We start from the raw sequence: 19,705 nt of genomic DNA, 5'->3' as shown, positions 1-19,705 counted from the left end.
CCTGCTGGTGTTAGGTCCGCCCTGTTGCTGCAGGCTCTGCCCTTTTGCTGCAGTCTCCGCCCTGCTGCCATGGGCTACACCCTGCCGTGGGGTCTCTCTGTTGTGACGGATTGCCTCGGCAATGGCAGGTTGCTTCAGCATTGGGAGTGTGCCTCAGTAGGGGCGGGTTGCCTCAGTAATGACAAACGCCCCTCCCCCACCGAGCTGCACCGTCCTGGGTTCAGCTGTGCCTGCAGTGAAACTCTCCACCCGGAGCATTTGGAATCGCCGTTTTTTTTGTCCCACTGCCCTGGCCCAAATTCCGTTTCCCTGGAATCTCCTAGCCCGGCTCACTGTCCAAGTCCCATTCAATCAGATGGATATGCCAATCTGCCCTCTCAAGTCTCAGATTGCTGGTTCAACAGGGCACCTGGACCAGTGCACTTTGTGTGGAGCGCTGTGGAGCGCTGCCCACTGCACCAGCCAAAACCGCTTTGCTGGCATCCCACGTCTCTTCTGTATCTGGGAATTTCTCCGTTCTGTGGGCAACAAAGATCCATCTGGAAATGCGGCCCTGACTCCCGCTCTGCGCATTAACTGAGAGCTTCAATCCTGAGTTGTTCTCACCATGCCATCTTGAGTCGGTCCCTTAAATGATCTTTTATAAGAAATATAGGTTGGTTTTATATTCTCTAAGTTTTTGGATATGTGAGACCTTTTTCTTCTGCTTATTCCGGTTGCTTAGAAATTGTTTACAGAAACATGAATGTACATTCATACTTGTGGGCAGATGATGTGTGTAGTTGCTCCCAGGTTGAGCATTTCAGCTGTAGAAGTCATTTCTGATAAGTTATGAAACCTTAATTGTCTGAGTAAATCATAATTAGGAGCAATTAAGAAATGTTGAGATAATCCTTTAAAATAATTTTTCAGATTTCATTTCTTCCATCAATTGTATACCTTCCATCAATTTACAGGTAAAGTACTATGAAGTATATAGAATTTGCTACTATTTAATTATTGTTGCATAAGTCTTAACAAAATACAGTAGTCCTATATTGTATTATTCAAAAATAGCTAAGTTTTCAAGGACCGAAACTTAAGAAAGGATGTTGAACAGAGAAAATAGATCTTTATCATTAATTAAACATTAGATATATGTATATTTTTTCTTTAGAGAAACAGCGGAGGAAAACATGGCTTCTCTCCTGAGGAAGAAAAACATGAGGTTGAAATAAGATAAGCACTTTACACAGTGTTAAGTTTGAGAAATATTTTTGCTTAAAATTGTTTTCATTATATCCTGATTTTGATTTGTTATGTTTCATTTCATTATCCCTGTGTGTCTGGAAAGAGTTCCTAGAGAGAGAAGACAAAGGTCGTCTGTGTTGCACACGAAGCCCAAGGCTGAAGATTGAAGAACTGAATATGCAACTTTGCAAGGGACTTGGAGATAAGGAAAATCTTGTCAGGTAAGTTGGATGAGAAAACCCTGTCTTTAGGCATTAACTGTCCATGTTAATTATTTTCTCATCACAGTAAAAATGTGAAAATAATTGCAGGAGAAGACCTTTCTTAAAATATTCTTTAGTGGAAACAGTACTTCAGAAACAGATTTCATCTACTTATTAAGCTCCCACACATGGTTATACTCTGAATAGATGTACCTAAGAGTGATAATCTGATACAGTGAATTGCTTACTTCTGGAGAAGAGATGTTGACAAATGCCTCTCTTTAGAGGCCAAAAATCAATTTGATCTAAGTAATTTGTACTATGGTTATGATGTTTTATGTCAAAACAGTAAAGTTTTTAAGCTCCCTTAGCCTATTCTAAATGTTGAAATTTGGGTTAAATGTTTTTCTCTAGTGAAATAAAGAAAGGTGAAAAGATGGCCCAGGAAGATTTTATTTTTTGTTCTGTTTTCTTATCTTTGTTTCCTCTAGTATTTTTTTTTCTTTTAATCAGTCCCAATGCTAATCAGGAATCTTAGGTGATGCAGCACATAGGCTCTTCACAACAGTCCAGAAGAAACTGATAAAAGCTCTGGGTGAATTGGGCAAGTGAATGGGTGAACAAAAAGCTAATTTAAAAGAGTCATCAGACTTTTAAAGGACAGTGGTACAAAAGTTCTTACAGGTGTTACAGGGACTTTGTAAAGGAATGTGTTCTCATTTCTTTAAAAACTTGTCTTCTGGGAAAGCCCTGTTAAATTAACTGAGGACACACAAATTAAATATTTCTGAAATAATAAACATATTGATATAACAAAGATATTACTGTTGTCAGGTTTTTAAACGTTTACTTCAAAAGTTAAATTTTTACCTCCAAATTTATATATTGATCTCAAAAAGAATAACTTTTTTGATAAAACAAATATATTGGTTGTTATTACGTTTTTAAATATTTACATCCAAATCATGTTATCTATTTTCATTATTGAGAATGTCACTTGTCTTAATTTCTCAAAAAATGGCATGAAGTCTTAAATGGTATGAGTTTTTTTAATACCACCAGTGAGAAAGATCGAGTGAAAATTATAGTAGAGAAGGAGAAAATCTTCAACAAATCTAAGAAATTTGAAAGTAATTGTCTAATATATATATATTTTTTGAGACGGAGTTTTGCTCTTGTTACCCAGGCTGGAGTGCAATGGCGCAATCTCGGCTCACTGCAACCTCTGCCTCCTGGGTTCAGGCAATTCTCTTGCCTCAGCCTCCTGAGTAGCTGGGATTACAGGCACACGCCACGGTGCCCAGCTAATTTTTTGTATTTTTAGTAGAGACGGGGTTTCATCATGTTGCCCAGGATGGTCTCGATCTCTTGACCTCGTGATCCACCCACCTCGGCCTCCCAAAGTGCTGGGATTACAGGCGTGAGCCACCGTGCCCGGTCTTGTCTAATATTTTTAAGGTAGTTTATGAAGAATGTCTTGGGAGCTATCCTGAAAGTTAAGTTTTCAAAAATATAGGGTAAAGTATTAAGTAGTTCCATGTTCAGGAGATACACACGAATAATTCTGACTGCCGTATAACTTTTGCAACGTGGCAAAAATGACACCCCAAGCATGAGTCTAATACAATAGTGTAAATGACACAACATAAAGAAAACAATAACAATCTTCTATAATGAAGAAGAATTTAATTCAAGAAAATTTGGGGGATGTTGATGTGGGGTTGAGCATGATTAATTTGAAACAGTAGTTAAAACAGAGAGCTTGTAATCCTCTTATTAATTATTTAAACCTGTATGAGTATCTGCTGTGTCTTACTAATTGTCCTTGAAATTCCAGATTGATTCAGGTCTTTTTTACTGTAGGATTAAACCAATTATCATTTATCAGGACTAATTTGTGTGTGTGTGTGTGTGTGTGTGTGTGTGTGTGTGTGTGTGTGTGTGTTATGAGTTTGATTGAGGTCTTTTTGCTATAGGACCTACAGGTCTTACCAACATTGAACCTGTTGAATGACAGGGATTTCACGGAGCTAAAGAGACTGGGTGCATGCCAGGTGGCTGGTAGTGATCCCGGTGTTGGGGCTGGGGCAGTTTCCCCTTTAGCAGGCTCTTCCTGGCTTCTCTGGAGGAATCACTGAAGGAGGCTTGGACTGTGGCACAGATCGCAGATGTGATCTTCTTATGCTTGGCTTTCTTGGGGGTTCTCAGCCGCATTTCTCAACATTTGTCTCAGGCTTGGATTCACCACAGAAAACTTCAGAGACACCTTCTAAACCTGATCGGCCCCCATGGGAAGTCAATTCCAGGTGTTGCCACCTCTGCTGCACACTGGGCTTACCTCTTTGTGATTGTTCCCTCCATGTCCAGATGATAGTGCTGAGAATCAGGAGTCCCTGGGCTTGAAGATCAAGGCAGGACCCCTTGGTGGGTGGCCCTGGTCGAAAAGTGGCAGTAAGCTAATGTGGCCAGGAAACGTACTGCTGAAACCTGGAGTGTGGGCTTCCAGGTCTGAAACGCCCTCCTCCTCCTCCCGACCAGAACCGAAGAGTGGGCTCAAGGAGGTACTGAGGTAAGGACTGTCAATGTCCTACACTGCTTCTGGCATGCAGCCTTCTTCTAAGCGGCGCCCCTGCCACCGACTCTACTTTGCACCTGTGCGGCAGCAGCTGGACAGCGCCAATATTGCGGCTCCCCAGCTGGGCACGCAAAAGCGCATGTGCAATTCGGCTGTCCCAAGCGCCAGCGCTGAGCCGGGGCTCACGTCACAGTGACAGTCACCGTTGCCTGGGGAACGATGTCAGCGGCTTACCAAAGCAGTGGCCTTCTGTGGTAGTGGTGCCTCAGCGTTGGGTCACGGATCCTTTCTCCACGGGATCATCGCCGAGTCCTGCGATTTAAGAAATCAGGCAGTCCAAACCAGGCAGAAAAAAGATCTGGCGGGGAGTCAAGGATGTCCACGGCGATTCCCAAGTATCCCCACGATGCTTCAGGTATGCCCAGAGAGTGTGAAGGTGCCTCTCGTTGAAAGCCCTCCCGGCTGGGATTTCCAGGTATGGGCTGCCTGCCTGTGGCAGGGCTGCCCTGTCACTGAGGGGCTTCCTGGCAGAGAGCAGAAACCTGCAGCCTCAGGAGCTGCCTGGCAGTGTGTGTTTCCCGAGTGCTGGATGTCTCCGTGTGTCTGTGTGTGTGTGTGTGTGTGTGTGTGCATTTATTTTTCTGAGTGTGTTGATGAGTGTCTGCGTGCTTGTGTGGATGGGACATTCTGACACGAGTGTGGCCAGTGCACTCCAGCGCGGTTATCTTCTGCTGGTGGTCTGCGCTTGGCTCAGTTTGGGGGCTTTGGTGCCCCGCATTCTTTGTTTTCCTGGTGCTTTGCAAAGCCTCAGTGTACTGGGGTCTGGCTCCCACCTGCAGGTGTCATAATCACCTGCTCATCCCAGGGTGGGTCACTCCTCAAGAAAAAAAACGGGCACAACATGCCTACAATCAATTTCCTCCAAGAGCCCTTGATCCTGTGGCACATCTAGGGCTGGAGGGAGCCTACTCGTCCCATCCTCATAACCCCTTGAGTGGCTCCAGTGGTGTCCCTAAACTTATATGTAGTTCCTATACTTAGGATTCTTGTTAAAAGACAGATCGTAATTCGTGTGTTGGAGTGAGCCTGAAATTTTGTATTTCTGGTAGGCACTCAGTGGATGCCACTGATTGGGGGTCCTGACTGACATTTGGAGGAGCAAGTCTCAGTATTCTTCTTTTGAAGAAAGAATTGTAGGTGTTGAGTCTGCAATTAAAAATCTTTTCTGGATATCGTCTTCATTTTTCTTCCTAATAACTTTCCTAATAAAATTAAAACACACTGATTGCCAACATAAAGGGAAACAGATTGATAGTTCATAAATTTATTCTTTTCAATGACTGATTTAGCTGTCTCTTGGTTACCTAAGGACAGATTACAAGGTATGAGTTAGTCATGGTATGAAATGATGGTGGGCTTGGTATCATAAAGAAGTTTAATGTCAGTCATGTAAGGAAAATTAATATTTTTATAGTATAATGTAATTCTGTTTAGAATTATTTGGTATCTAATCTAGCTTGGGAATGTTCCTTGATCTCAGCTGTCCCAGTAATATTTGGGAGCAGGGCCTCCTTTTTATTCCACTCTCTAAGGAACAGTGGTCTTCATATGGGAATTACAAAATCTACCCAGAAAACGTGCTGTGATTTGTGGAGGTTTCTTACATATTGGCTGCAAATACCCATCTACTTAGAGTTTTTTGACCCATTTTTATATTATCTTTGGAATGGTAAATGTATTCTGAAATATACGATGTGAATTTTAAATGAATTAATTTTAAATGATCTTTTATACGATATTTTAGTTGGTTTTACATTCTCTACGTTTTCTGATATGCGAGAACTTTTCCTTCTGCTCTTTTCAATTGCTTAGAAATTGTTTGTTTACATAAACATGAATCCACATGCATACATGTGGGCAAACGATGTGTGTATTTGATCCCATGTTGAGCATTTCAGCTGTAGAAGTCATTTGTGATAAGTTATGAAATCTTAAACTCTCTGAGTACCTTATAATTAGGAACAAGTAAGAAATGTTGAGATAATCCTTTAAAGTAATTTTCCAGAATTCATTTCTTCCATTAGTTATATGGTGATTTACTGGTAAAGTACTATAAAGTAGATTGAATTTTTTACTTTTTAATTCCTGTTGCATAAATGTTAATAAAATACAGTCTTCCTATCCTGTATTAATTAGAAATAGCTAAGTTTTCAAGGACCTGGATTTAAGCATGAATGTTGAACAGAGAAAATTTATTTTTATCACTAATTAAACAGTAGGTCTATGTAAACTTTTTGTTCAGAGAAGCAGTGGAAGAATACATGGCTACTCTTCTGAGGAAGAAACAAGAAGTTGGAATAAGTTAAGCACTTTACACAGTGTTAAGTTTGAGAAATGTTTTTGCTTAAAATTGTTTCCATCATATCTTGATTTTGGTTGGTAATGTTTGATTTTATTATCCCTTGTGTGTTCGGAAAGAGTTCCTAGAGAGAAAAGACAAATCAGTCTGTGTTGCAAAAGAAGCCCAAGGCTAAAGATTGAAGAACTGAAAATGCAACTTTGCAAGGGACTTGTAAAAGGTAAAAGTTTAATTTTTGAAGCAAATATTTAAAAATCTGACACCACTAATACCGTTGTTTTATCAATATGTTTATTATTTCAGAAATGTTTAATTTGTGTGCTATCAGGTAATTTAACAGGGCTTTACCAGAAGACAATTTTTTAAAGAAATCAGAGAGGGTTTCCTTACAAAGTCCCTGTAACAACTGGCAAGGACCTCTCTGCCACTGTCCCTTGAAAGTCTGATGCCTCTTTTAAATTTACTTTTTGTTCACGCATGCACTTGCCCACCTCACCCAGACCTTTGATCAATTTCTTCTGGACTGTTGGGAAGAGCCTATGTGCTGCATCAGCTAAGATTCCTGCTTAGCATTAGGATTGATTAAAAGAAAAAAATACCAGAGGAAACAACGAAAGGAAAACAGAACAAAAAATAAAATGTTCCTGGGCCATCTTTTCACCTATCTTTATTTCACCAGAGAGGAGCATTTAACGCATATTTCAACATTTAGAATAGGCTAAGAGAGCTTAGAAACTTTATTGTTTTGACAGAAAACATCATAACATTTGTACAAAGTGCTTAGATCAAATTGCTCTTTTGCCTCTAAAGAGAGACTGATCAACATCTCTTCTCCAGAGAAAAGCAATTCACTGTGACAGATTATCACTCTTATTTACATCTACATCTGGAGTATAATCATATGTGGGAACTTAATAAGTGAATGAGATCTGGTTCTGAAGTACTGTCTGCATGTAAGAATATTTTAAGAAAGGTCATATCCTGAAATTATTTTCACATTTTTGTGTGATGAGAAAATAATAAACATGGGCAGTTAATCCCTAAAATCAAGGTATTAGCATCCAACCTACCTGACAAGATTTTTCTTGTCTCCAAATCCCTCTCAAAGTTGCATATTTAGTTCTTCAATCTTCAGCCTTGGGCTTCTTTTGCAACACAGGCTACCTTTGTCTTCTGTCTCTGGAAATTTTTTCCAGACACACAAGGAATAATAAAATGAAACATAACCAAGCAAAATCAGGATGTGATGAAAACAATTTTAAGCAAAAATATTTCTCAAATTTATGACTGTGTAAAATGCTTAAATTATTCCAACCTCATGTTCTTCTTCCTCAGGAGAGAAGCCTTGTTTTTCTCCTCTGATTCTCTGAAGAAAATATACACATATATTTAATGTTTAATAAATGATAAAAATAAATTTTCTCTGTTCAACATTCTTGCTTAAGTTAGCTCCTTGAAAATTTAGCTATTTCTAATTAATAGAGTATAGGACCACTGTATTTTGTTAACATTTATGCAAGAGGAATTAACATTAACAAATTCAGTATGCTTTATAGTACTTTACCTGTAAATCACCATATAACTGATAAAACAATAAATTCTGGAAAATTATTTCACAGGATTATCTCAATATTTCTGAGTTGTCCCTAATTATGATTTACTCAGAGCTTTTCAGGTTTCATAACTTACCACAAATGACTTCTACAGATGAACTGCTCAACATGTGATCAACTACACACAACGTTTGCCCAGATGTATGCATGTGCATTCATGTTTATGTAAACAAGTAATTTCTAAGCAACTGAATAGAGCAGAAGGAAAAGTTCTCATATATCCGAAAACCTAGAGAATGTAAAACCAACCAAAATGTCTTATAAAATATCATTTAAAACTAATTTATTTAAAATTCATATCGTATATTTCAGAATACATTTACCATTCCAAAGATCATATAGAATCGTGTCAAAGAACTCTAAGTACATGAGAATTTGCAGCCAATTTATTAGAAACCTTCACCAATCACAGCACATTCTCTACAAAGATTTTGTAATTCTCATATACAGACAGCTGCTCCTTAGAGAGTGGAAGGAAAAGGAGACCATGCTCTCAAAAATTACTTGAACAGCTGATATCAAGGAATATTTCCAAGCTAGAAAAGATACCAAATAATTCTAAACAGAATCACATTGCACTACAAATATATTAGTTTTCCTTACATGGCTGATATTTTACTTCTTTATGATACCAAGCCCACTGTTATTTTATAGCATGGCTAAGTCGTACCTTGTAATCTGTCCTCAGTTAACCAAGAGTCACCTAAATTATTCATTCAAAAAGAGTAAACTTATGAATTGTCAATCTGTTTCCCCTTATGTTAGCTATCAGTGTGTTTTAATTTTATTAGGAAAGTAATTAGTAAGTAAAATAAAGATGATATCCAGAAAAGACTTTTAATTGCAGACTCAACGCCAACAATTCTTACTTTGAAAGAGCAATACTGACACTTGCTCCTCCAAATGTCAATCCAGACTCCTAATCAGTGGCATCCACTGAGTGCCTACAAGAAATACAGAATTTCAGGCTCACTCCAACACACAAACTATAATGTGTCTTTTAACAAGAATTTTAAGTAGAGGAAATACATATAAGTTTAAGGACACAACTGGAGTCCCTCAAGTGGTCCTCAGGATGGAATGGCTAGGGTCCCTCCAGCCCTAGATGTGCACAGGACCAAGAGATCTTGGAAAAAATTGATTGTAGGTGTGTTGCACCCATCTTGTTTTTTTGAGGAGTATCCCACCTTGGGAGGAGGAGGTGATTATGACACCTGCATGGGGGAGCCAGACCCCACTACATTAAGGCGTTGGAAAGCACCAGGAAAACAGAGAATGTGGGGCATTGCAGCCCCCAAACTGACCTAAACACAGACACACAGAAGAAGGTAGGCAGACTGCAGAGAAATTGTGCTGGAGTGCACTGGCCACATTCATGTCAGCATGTCCCCCCCCACACACACACACTCATCAACACACTTAGAAAGATACATGCATACACACACACTCACACACACAGAAAGAAACACGGAGACATCCAACACTCGCATGGAAACTTACACTGCTAGGCAGCTCCTGAGGCTGCAGGTTTCTGCTCTTTGCTGGGAAGCCCCTAGAGGACAGAGCAGGCCCACCGCAGGCAGGCAGGTCGTATCTGGAAATCCCAGCTGGGATGGCTTTCAAGGAGAGGCACCTTCACAATGTGAGGCAGGCCTGAAGCATCGTGGGGATACTTGGGGATGGCCGTGAGCTTCTTGAAGCCCTGTCAGACCTTTTTTCTGCCTGGTTCGGCCTGACAGATTCCTAAAATTGCAGAATTCGGTGATGATCGCTCAGAGAAGGGTCCGTTACCCAATGCTGAGGCACTGCCACAGAGGGTCCCTGTTTGCTAAGCCGCTGAGATCTTTCCCCAGGCATCAGTGGCTGCCACTGTGAGGCGAGCCCCTGCTCAGCCCTGGTGGTTGTGACAAGCTGCTTGCGGATACATTTTCTCATGCCCAGGTGGGGAGCTGCAATGTTGCCACTGTCCGGCCACTGCCACACAGGTGCAAGATGGAGTCTGTGGCAGGGGTGGCACCTGGAAAGAGGCTGCATCCCACAAGCAGGGTAGGACCCTGACAGTCCTGACCTCAGTACCTCCTTGAGCCCACTCTTCAGTTCCGGTCGGGTGGAGGAGGAGGGTGCTTCAGTCCTGGAAGTGGGGGCACTCAGGTGTCATCAGAACTGTCTCTGCCCCCATGAGCTGCCTGCTGCTTTTTGACCTGGGCCACCCAACAAGGGGCCCTGCCTTGATCTCCATGCCAAAGGACTCCTGCTTCTCAGCACTACTGTCTGGACATGGAGGGAACAACCACAGAGGCAAGCCCAGTGTGCAGTGGAGGTGGTGACACCTGGAACTGGCTTCCCATGGGGGCCGATCAGGTGTAGAGGGTGTCTCCAAAGTTTTCTGTTGTGAATCCAAGCCCGAGACAGATGTCCAGGCATACCGATGAGAACCCCCAAGAAAGCCAAGCACAAGAAGATCACATCTGCGATCTGAAGAGGGCCTGTGCCAGAGTCGAAGCCTCCTTCGTGGATTCCTGCCAGAGGAGCAAGGAGGAGTCTGCAAAAGGCAAACCGCCCCAACTGCCACAAGGGAATAACTACCCGACACCTGGCATGCACCCAGCCAACCCCAGCGTCTTTAGCACCGTCAAATCCCAGGCATTAAACAGGTTCAGTGTTGATAAGACCTGTAGGTCCTACAACAAAAAGACCTCAATCAAACTCATATCAAAACACACACACAGACACCCACCCACCCACCCACACACACACACACACACACACACACACACGCAAATTAGTCCTAATAAATACTAATAGGTTTAGTCACACAGCAGAAAGACCTCAATCAATCTGGTATTTCAAGGACAATTCGTAAGACACAGCAGATACCCATATAGGTTTAAATAATTAATAAGAGGATCAGAAGCTCCAATGTTTTTAACTACTGTTTCAAATTAATCATCCTAAACTCCATATTCAAGCTCACCAAAATTTCCTTGAATTAAATTCTTCTTCATTTCAGAAGATTGTTATTATTTTCTTTATTGTTGTTGTGTCATTTACCCTATTGTATTAAACTCATGCTCAGGGTGTCATTTTTGCCATACAGCAAAAGTTATACTGCAGGCCGGATCATTCGTGTGTATCTCCTGAACATGGAAATACTTAGTACTTTACCCTATATTTTTGGAAACTTAACCTTCAGGATAGCTCCCAAGACATTCTACATAAACTACCTCAAAAACATTAGCCAATTACTTTCAACTTTCTTAGATTTGTTGAAAGACTTTCTCTTTCTCTACTGTAATTGTTACTCGATCTTTCTCACAGGTGGTATAAAAAACTCACAAAGTTTAAGACTTTATGCCATTTTTGAGAAATTAAGACAAGTGGCATTCTCAATAATGAAAATAGATGACATGAATTGGAAGTAAATATTGAAAAACCTAACAACAACTGATATATTTGTTTTATCAAACTATGTTTATTCATTTTGAAATCAATATATAAATTTGGAGGTAAAAATTTAATTGTTGAAGTAAATATTTAAAAACCTGTCAACATTAATATCTTTGTTTTATCAATATGTTTATTATTGCAAATATGTTTAATTTGTGTGTCCTCAGTTAATTTAACAGGGCTTTACCAGAAGACAATTTTTTAAAGAAATCAGAATGGGTTCCCCTACAAAGTCTCTGTAACAACTGCAAGAACCTATTTGTGCCACTGTCCTTTGAAAGTCTGATGCCTCTTTTTAATTAGCTTTTTGTTCACCCATTCATTTGCCCACCCCAACTGAAGCTTTGATCACTTTCTTCTCGACTGTTGGGAAGAGAATATGTGCTGCATCACCTACGATTCCTGATTAGCATTGGGGCTTATTAAAAGAATAACGTACCGGAGGAAACAAAGAAATGAAAACAGAAAAATAATCTTTCTGGGCTAACTTTTCACTTTTCTTTATTTCACCAGAGACAAGCATTTAACCCAAATTTCAACATTTAGAATATGCTAAGGGAGCCTGGAAACTTTATTGTTTTAACATAAGACATCATAACCTTCGTACAAACTGCTTTGATCAAATTGTTTTTTTGGCCTCTAAAGATAGACTGTTTTAAACATCTCTTCTTCAGAAAAAATCAATTCTCTGTGTCAGTTTATGCCTCTTATTTACATCTACATCCAGATTATAATCATGAGTGGGAGGTTAATAAGTGGATAAAATCTGTTTCTGAAGTAGTTTCCAGTAAAGCAACAGGAATTAAAAAGTAACAAATTCAATATACTTTATAGTACTTTATCTGTAAATCACTATATAACCAATGCAAGAAATGAACTCTGGAAAATTATTTTAAAGAATTATCTCAACATTTCTTAATTGTCCCTAATTATGATATACTCAGAGCATTAAAGTTTCTTAATTTATCACAAGTGACTTCTACATCTGAAATTCTCAACCTTGGATCAACTACACACATGGTTTGCCCACATGTATGCATGTGCATTCATGTTTATATAAACAAATAATTTCTTAGCAACTGAAAAGAGCAGAAGAAAAAGGTCTCACATATCCGAAAACTTAGAGAATGTAAAACAAACTAACGTGTCTTATAAAAGATCACTTAAAACTAATTTATTTAAATTTCACATCCCATACTTCAGAATATATTTACCATTCCAACGATCATATAGAAATGTGTCAAAGAATTCTAAGTACATGTGTATATGCAACCAATATGTTGGATACCTCCACCAATCACAGCACGTTCTCTGTGTGGATTTTGTAATTCCCAAATGCAGACGACTATTTCTAGAGAGTCAAACAAAAGGAAACCCTGTTCCCAAAAATTACTCGGACAGCTGAGATCAAGGAACATTTCCAAGCTGGATTCAATACCAAATAATTCTAAACGAATTCCATTATACTATAAATATATTAATTTTTTCTTACATGATTGATATTTCACTTCTTTATGATACAAAGCCCACTGTCATTTCATACCATGACTAACTCATACCTTGTAATCTGTCCTTAGGTAACCAAAAGTCAAATAAATTAGTCATTCAAAAGGAGTAAATTTATGAACTATAAATCTGTTTCCCTTGTTGTTGGCAACCAGTGTGTTTTAATTTTATTAGGAAAGTAATTAGTAAGAAAAATGAAGATGATGTCCACAATAGACTTTTAATTGCAGACTCAACACCTACAATTCTTACTTCAATAGAACAATTCTGAGACTTGCTCCTCCAAATGTCAATCAGGACCCCTAATCAGTGGCATCCACTGAGAGCCTGCAAGAAATGCAGAATTTTAGGCTCACTCCAACACATGAATTACAATCGGTTTTTAACAAGAATCCTAAGTCGAGGGAATAAACATAAGTTTTAGGACACCACTGGAGGCCCTTAAAGGGTTCTGAGAATGGGATGTCCAGGGTCCCTCTAGCCCCAGATGTGCCACAGGACCAAGGGCTCTTGGAAGAAATTTATTGTAGGTGTTTTGCACCCGTCTTGTTTCTTGGGGAGTGACCCACCTTGGGAAGAGCAGGTGGTTATGACACCTGCAGGTGGGAATGAGACCCCACTACACTGAGGCTTTGGAAAGCACCAGGAAAACAAAGAATGCAGGGCAAAACACCCCCAAACAGATCCAAATGCAGACCAGCATCAGAAGGTAGCTGGAATACAGAGCAACCACGCTGGAGTGCACTGGCCACACTCGTGTGAGCATCTCACTCACAAACACATGCACACACTCATCAACACAATCAGAAAGAAGCTTGCATACACCCACTCACACACACACACAAAGAAAGACACACGGAGACATCCAACACTCGCACGGAAACACACACTGCCAGGCAGCTCCTGAGGCTGCAGGGTTCTGCTCTCTGCCAGGAAGACCCTCTGGGAAAGAGCAGCCTCTGGCAGGCAAGCAGGCTGCACCTGGAAATCCCAGCTGGGAGGGCTCATAATGAGAGGTACCTTCACACTCTCTGGGCAGGCCTGAAGCATCGAGGGGATACTTGGGGATCTCTGTGGACATCCCTGAAGCCCTGCCAGATATTTTTTTGCCTGGTTTGGCCTGCCAGATTCCTAAAATCGCAGAACCCAGTGATGATCGTGCAGAGAAAGGATCCATTACCCAATGCTGAGGCACTGCAACAGAGGGCCCCTGCTTTGCTAAGCCACTGAGATTGTTCTCCAGGCAAAGGTGGCTGTCACTGTGATGGAAGCCCTGGCTCAGCAATGGCGCTTGTGACAGGCGGCTGGCGCATGCGCTTCCTCGTGCCCAGCTGGGGAGCCGCAATGTTGCCGCTGTCCAGCTGCTGCCGCACAGGTGCAAGGTGGAGTCAGTGGCTGGGACGGTGCTTGGAAGAAGGCTGCGTGCCAGAAGCGGCATAGGACCCTGACAGTCCTTACCTCAGTACCTCCTTGAGCCCACTCTTCGGTTCTGGTCGGGTGGAGGAGGAGGGCGCTGCAGACCTGGAAGCGGGCACTCCAGGTGTCAGCAGAACATTTCCCAGACCCATTAGCTGACTGCCACTTTTCGACCTGGGACACCAACCAAGGGGCCCTGCCTTGATCTCCAAGCCCAGGGACCCCTGCTTCTCAGAACTACTGTCTGGACATGGAGGGAACAACCACAAAGAGGTAAGCCCAGTGAGCGGCAGAGGTGATGACACCTGGAACTGGCTTCCCATGGGGGATGATCAGGTGTAGAGGGTGTCTCCAAAGTTTTCTGTGGTGAATCCAAGCTCAATACAGATGTCCAGGCATGCCGCTGAGAACCCCCAAGAAAGCCAAGCACAAGAAGATAACATCTTCAATCTGCATCAGAGTCCAAGGCTCCTTCAGGGATTCCTTCCAGAGGAGCCACGAGGAGCTCTTGAAAGGTCAAACTGCCCCAAAGCCCACACCGGGATTACTACCTGCCACTTGGCATGCACCAAGCCACCCCCAGTCTTTTTAGCTCTGTGAAATCCCTGGCATTCAATAGAATCAGTGTTAATAAGACCTGTAGGTCTTACAGCAAAAATACCTCAATCAAACTGATATCAAACACACATGCACGTGCGCGCGTGCGCGCACACACACACACACACACACACACATTAGTCCTGATAAATAGTAGTAGGTTTAGTCCTACAGTGAAAAGACCTCAATTAATCTGGTATTTCAAGAAAAATTAGTGAGACATAGAAGATACTCCTATAGGATTAAATAATTAAAAAGAGGATCACAAGCTCTCTATGTTTTTAACTACTGTTTCAAATTAAATCATCCTCATCTCCAACCTCAACATCTTCCCAATTTTTTTAGAATTAAATTCTTCTACATTATAAAAGATTGTTATTGTTTTCTTTATTTTTGTTTTGTTATTTACACTATTGTATTAGACTCATGTTTGGGGTGTCATTTTTGCCATACTGTAAAAGTTATACTGCAGTCCAAATTATTCGTGTGTATCTCTTGAACATAGAACTACTTAGTACTTTACTCCATATTTTTAAAAACTTACACTTCAGGATAGCTCCCAAGACATTCTGCATAAACTACCTCAAAAATATGAGCCAATTACTTTCAATTGTCTTAGATTTGTTGATGGACTTTCTCCTTCTCTACGACAATTTTTGCTCGATCTTTCTCACTGATGGTATGAAAAAACTCATATAAGACTTGATGCCATTCTTTGAGAAATTAAGAGAAGTGACATTCTCAATAAAGAAAATAGATGACATGATCTGGAAGTAAATATTTAAAACCTAACAACAACTTATATATTTCCTTTATCAATATATGTTTATTCTTTTGAAATCAATATATAATTATGGAGGTAAAAATTTAATTTTTAAAGTAATTGTTTAAAAATCTGACAGCACTAATATCTTTGTTTTATTGATATGTTTATTATTTCAGAAATGATTAATTTGTGTCCTCAGTAAATTTAACATGGCTTTACCAGAAGACAATTTTTTAAAGAAATCAGAACGTGTTTCCTTACAAAGTCTCTGTAACAACTTCAAAAACCTTTGTGCCACTGTCCTTTGAAAGTCTGATGCCTCTTTTGAATTAGTGTTTTGTTCACCCATACACTTGCCCACCCCACCCAGAGCTTTGATCAATTTCTTCTGGACTGTTGGGAAGATCCTATGTGCTGCATCGGCTGAGATTCCTGATTAGCATTAGGACTGATTAAAAGAAAAAAATACCAGAGGAAACAAAGAAAGGAAAACAGAACAAAAAATAAAATCTTTCTGGGCCATCTTTTCACCTTTCTTTATTTCACCAGAGAGAAGCACTTAATCCAAATTTCAACATTAAAATAAGCTAAGGGAGCTTAGAAACTTTATTGTTTTGATGGAATAAATCATAAACTTTGTGCAAAGTGCTTTAATCAAATTTCTTTTTGGCTTCTAAAAAGAGACTGTTGTCACCATCTCTTCTTCAGAAAAAAGCCATTCCCTGTGTCAGATTATTACTCTTATTTAAATCTACATCCAGAGTATAACCATGTGTGGGAGCTTAATAAGCTGATGACATCTGTTTCTGAAGTACTGTTTGACTAAATAATATTTTAAGAAAGGTCATCCTGCAATTATTTTCACATTTTTTGCTGTGATGAGAAAATAGTAAACATGGACAGTTAATCCCTAAAGACAAGGTTTTAGTATTCAACTTACCTGATAAGATTTTCCTTGTCTGCAAGTCCCTTGCAAAGTTGCATATTCAGTTCTTCAATCTTCAGCCTTGGGCTTCTTTTGCTACACATACTTCCTTTGTCTTCTCTCTCGGAACTCATTCTGGACACACAAGGGATAATAAAATGAAACATAACAAATCAAATTCAGAATATGATGGAAATAATTTTGAGCAGATACATTTCTCAAATTTAACACTATGTAAAGTGCTTAACTTATTCCAACCTCATGTTTTTCTTCCCCAGGAGAGAAGCCATGTTTTACTCTACTGGTTCTCTAAAGAAAAAATACACACGTATCTTTTTTTTTTCGAAAGATAGAAAGAGAAAAAGAAAGTGGAAGAGAGAACAGGAGTCTAGCTCTATTGCCCAGGCTGGAATGCAATCTAAAAGTAGGTATTAAAAACCTCTTTTATGCCAATAATTGTGCTTAACAGCAGAGACAGGAAGGAATAAGGGAAGAAAATAACAAACAAAACAGCCAACCATTATTTCATTTTTTTAAAGTAATTGTCTGTGAAATGCTGTGAAAATGCTGAAGAGTGGTTTACTTCCAATTATGTGTTCACGTTCAAAATAGGTTTAATGTTATACGGAGAAAAATTTATGTTCTGTGTACCTGGGGTGAAGAATTCTATAAATGTTCACTGAGTTTACTTGTTTCAGGTCTGAGTTGAAATCATAGACGTCCCTGTTAATTTTCTATCTTGTTGATCCGTTGAATATTAACAATGTGGTGTCAAAGTCTCCCGATATTATTGTGCAGGAGTCCAAGTCTCTTTGCAAGTCATTAAGAACTTGTCTTAGGAGGGGACTCAAGATGGCGCTGTGAGAACAACCCAGGATTGGAGCCCGCGTTGAATTCGCAAACGGTGAGTCAGTGCTGCATTTCCAGACTGATCTTTGTTGCCCACAGAACGGGGAAACTCCCAAGTATAAAAAGACACGGGACGCCAGGCAGTAGGTCTGCCTGGCGAAGCCGGCAGCCGGGGCGGCGGCGGCCGGCCCTACCCAGCAATCCCCACAGGGCGCGCTTGTCCGGGTGCCTTGTTGAACCGGCAACCTGAGACTTGAGAGGGCTGGACTTGAGACTGAACGAGACTTGCACAGTAGCCCAGCCCAGGGGATTGCAGGGACAGATCGGTTGGGATACCCAGTGGGACGAACAAAACCGTGATTTCAAACTATCCCGGGCAGACGGTCCGAGACGCTCTGTGGGGGAGGGGCGTCCACCACTACGGAGGCAACCTGCCCCAACTGATATACACGCCCACTGCTGAGGCAGCCAGCCGTTGCCGAGGCAACCCGCCCCAACTGAGATACACGCCCACTGCTGACGCAGCCAGTCGTTGCCGAGGCAACCCGCTCCAACTGAGATACACGCCCACTGCTGACGCAGCCAGCCGTTGCCGAGGCAACCTGTCCCTACTGAGATACACACCCACTGCTGACGCAGCCTGCCGTTGCTGAGGCAACACGCTACAACGAAGAGACTCCGCCGCAGGGCGTGGCGGAGACCACAGCAGAGCCCGCAGGAACAGCGGAATCACACAACAGCAGGGCGGAGCCTCGGCAGCCAAACAGTGGCTAGTCTGCCTTTGAGCTGGGCAGGACACCTGATCGGACATCCAAAAATAAAGCCCAAACCCCTCAACACAGAGCATTTGAGAAAAAAAAAAGGGTTGTTTAATGAGCTGTGTTGCCGCTGAATCAAACATAGTAGCCTAACAGCCCTGAATGAACAACAGAGTGCACAGCTCAGCAATTAAACCCCTATAAAGTACAAACTGTCTCCTCAAGCAGCTCCCTGACCCCTCTATATCCAAAAGACTGTCATTAGGCAGGCATCATCCTGGGACAAAGAGAGCAGAAAAAGAAACTGGTAGCATCCCTCGCTGTGCCACGGCTACTAGAGGTGCACCCCAGACAAGCAGGGTCTGGAGCGGACCTCAACAGTCGTACAGCGAAGGGGCTAGACTGGTAGAAGGAAAACCAAGCAACAGAAATACTTCATCATCAACATTCTGGGTGTCCACTCAGAGACCCAAACGAAAAGTCAGCAACTACGCAGACGACCAGCGGACAAATCCACAAAGATGGGAAGAAACCAGCGCAAAAAGGAGGAAAACACCCGAAACCAGAACACATCGCCTCCTAGAAAGGACCAAAACTCCTCACCAGCAAGGGAACAAAGCTGGACGGAGAATGACTGTGACAAAATGACGAAATTAGACTTCAGAAGATGGATAATGAGAAACTTTTGTGAGCTAAAAGATCATGTATTAAATCAATGCAAAGAAACTAAGAACCTTGAAAAAAGATTTGAAAAAAGATTCGAGGAAATGATAACAAGAATGGATACCTTAGAGAGGAATATGAATGAATTAAAGGAGATGAAAAACACAATACGAGAACTTCGCGAAGCAAACGCAAGTTTCAATAGCCGAATTGACCAAGCAGAAGAAAGAATATCTGAAGTCGAAGACCAACTCAATGAAATAAAACGAGAAACCAAGATCAGAGAAAAAAGTGCAAAAAGGAATGAACAAAGTCTCCAAGAAATGTGGGACTATGTGAAAAGACCTAACCTACGTTTGATAGGTGTACCAGAAGGGGACGAAGAGAATGAATCCCAGCTGGAAAATACTCTTCAGGACATCATCCAGGAAAATTTCCCCCACCTAGCAAGACAAGCCAACACTCAATTGCAGGAAATACAGAGAACACCACAAAGATATTCCTCAAGAAGAGCAACCCCAAGGCACATAATCGTCAGATTCAACAGGGTTGAAATAAAGGAGACAATACTAAGGGCAGCCAGAGAGAAAGGTCGGGTCACCCACAAAGGGAAGCCCATCAGACTCACAGCAGATCTCTCGGCAGAAACACTACAAGCCAGAAGAGAGTGGGGGCCAATATTCAACATTCTTAAAGAAAAGAACTTTCAACCCAGAATTTCATATCTAGCCAAACTGAGCTTCAGAAGTGAAGGAAGAATAAAATCCTTTGCGAACAAGCAAGTACTCAGAGAGTTTG

The 19,705-nt window shown here is 41.1% G+C and overlaps 1 long non-coding RNA gene across 1 annotated transcript; it reads left to right on the top strand.

The window, feature by feature from the left end:
* Window positions 1-4,251: 4,251 nt before the first annotated feature.
* LOC118150613 (uncharacterized) lies at window positions 4,252-8,521 on the top strand. Its single transcript, XR_004738732.3, has 3 exons — window positions 4,252-4,423; window positions 6,487-6,587; window positions 7,703-8,521. It is a non-coding gene; the product is annotated as an uncharacterized LOC118150613 (long non-coding RNA).
* The last annotated feature ends 11,184 nt before the right edge of the window (window positions 8,522-19,705 follow it).

The sequence above is a fragment of the Callithrix jacchus genome, chromosome X, assembly GCF_049354715.1.
Source record: "Callithrix jacchus isolate 240 chromosome X, calJac240_pri, whole genome shotgun sequence".
Classification (NCBI taxonomy): domain Eukaryota; kingdom Metazoa; phylum Chordata; class Mammalia; order Primates; family Cebidae; genus Callithrix; species Callithrix jacchus.
The sequence above is the reverse complement of the archived record's forward strand: the minus strand, read 5'-3'. Positions and strand labels throughout refer to the sequence as shown.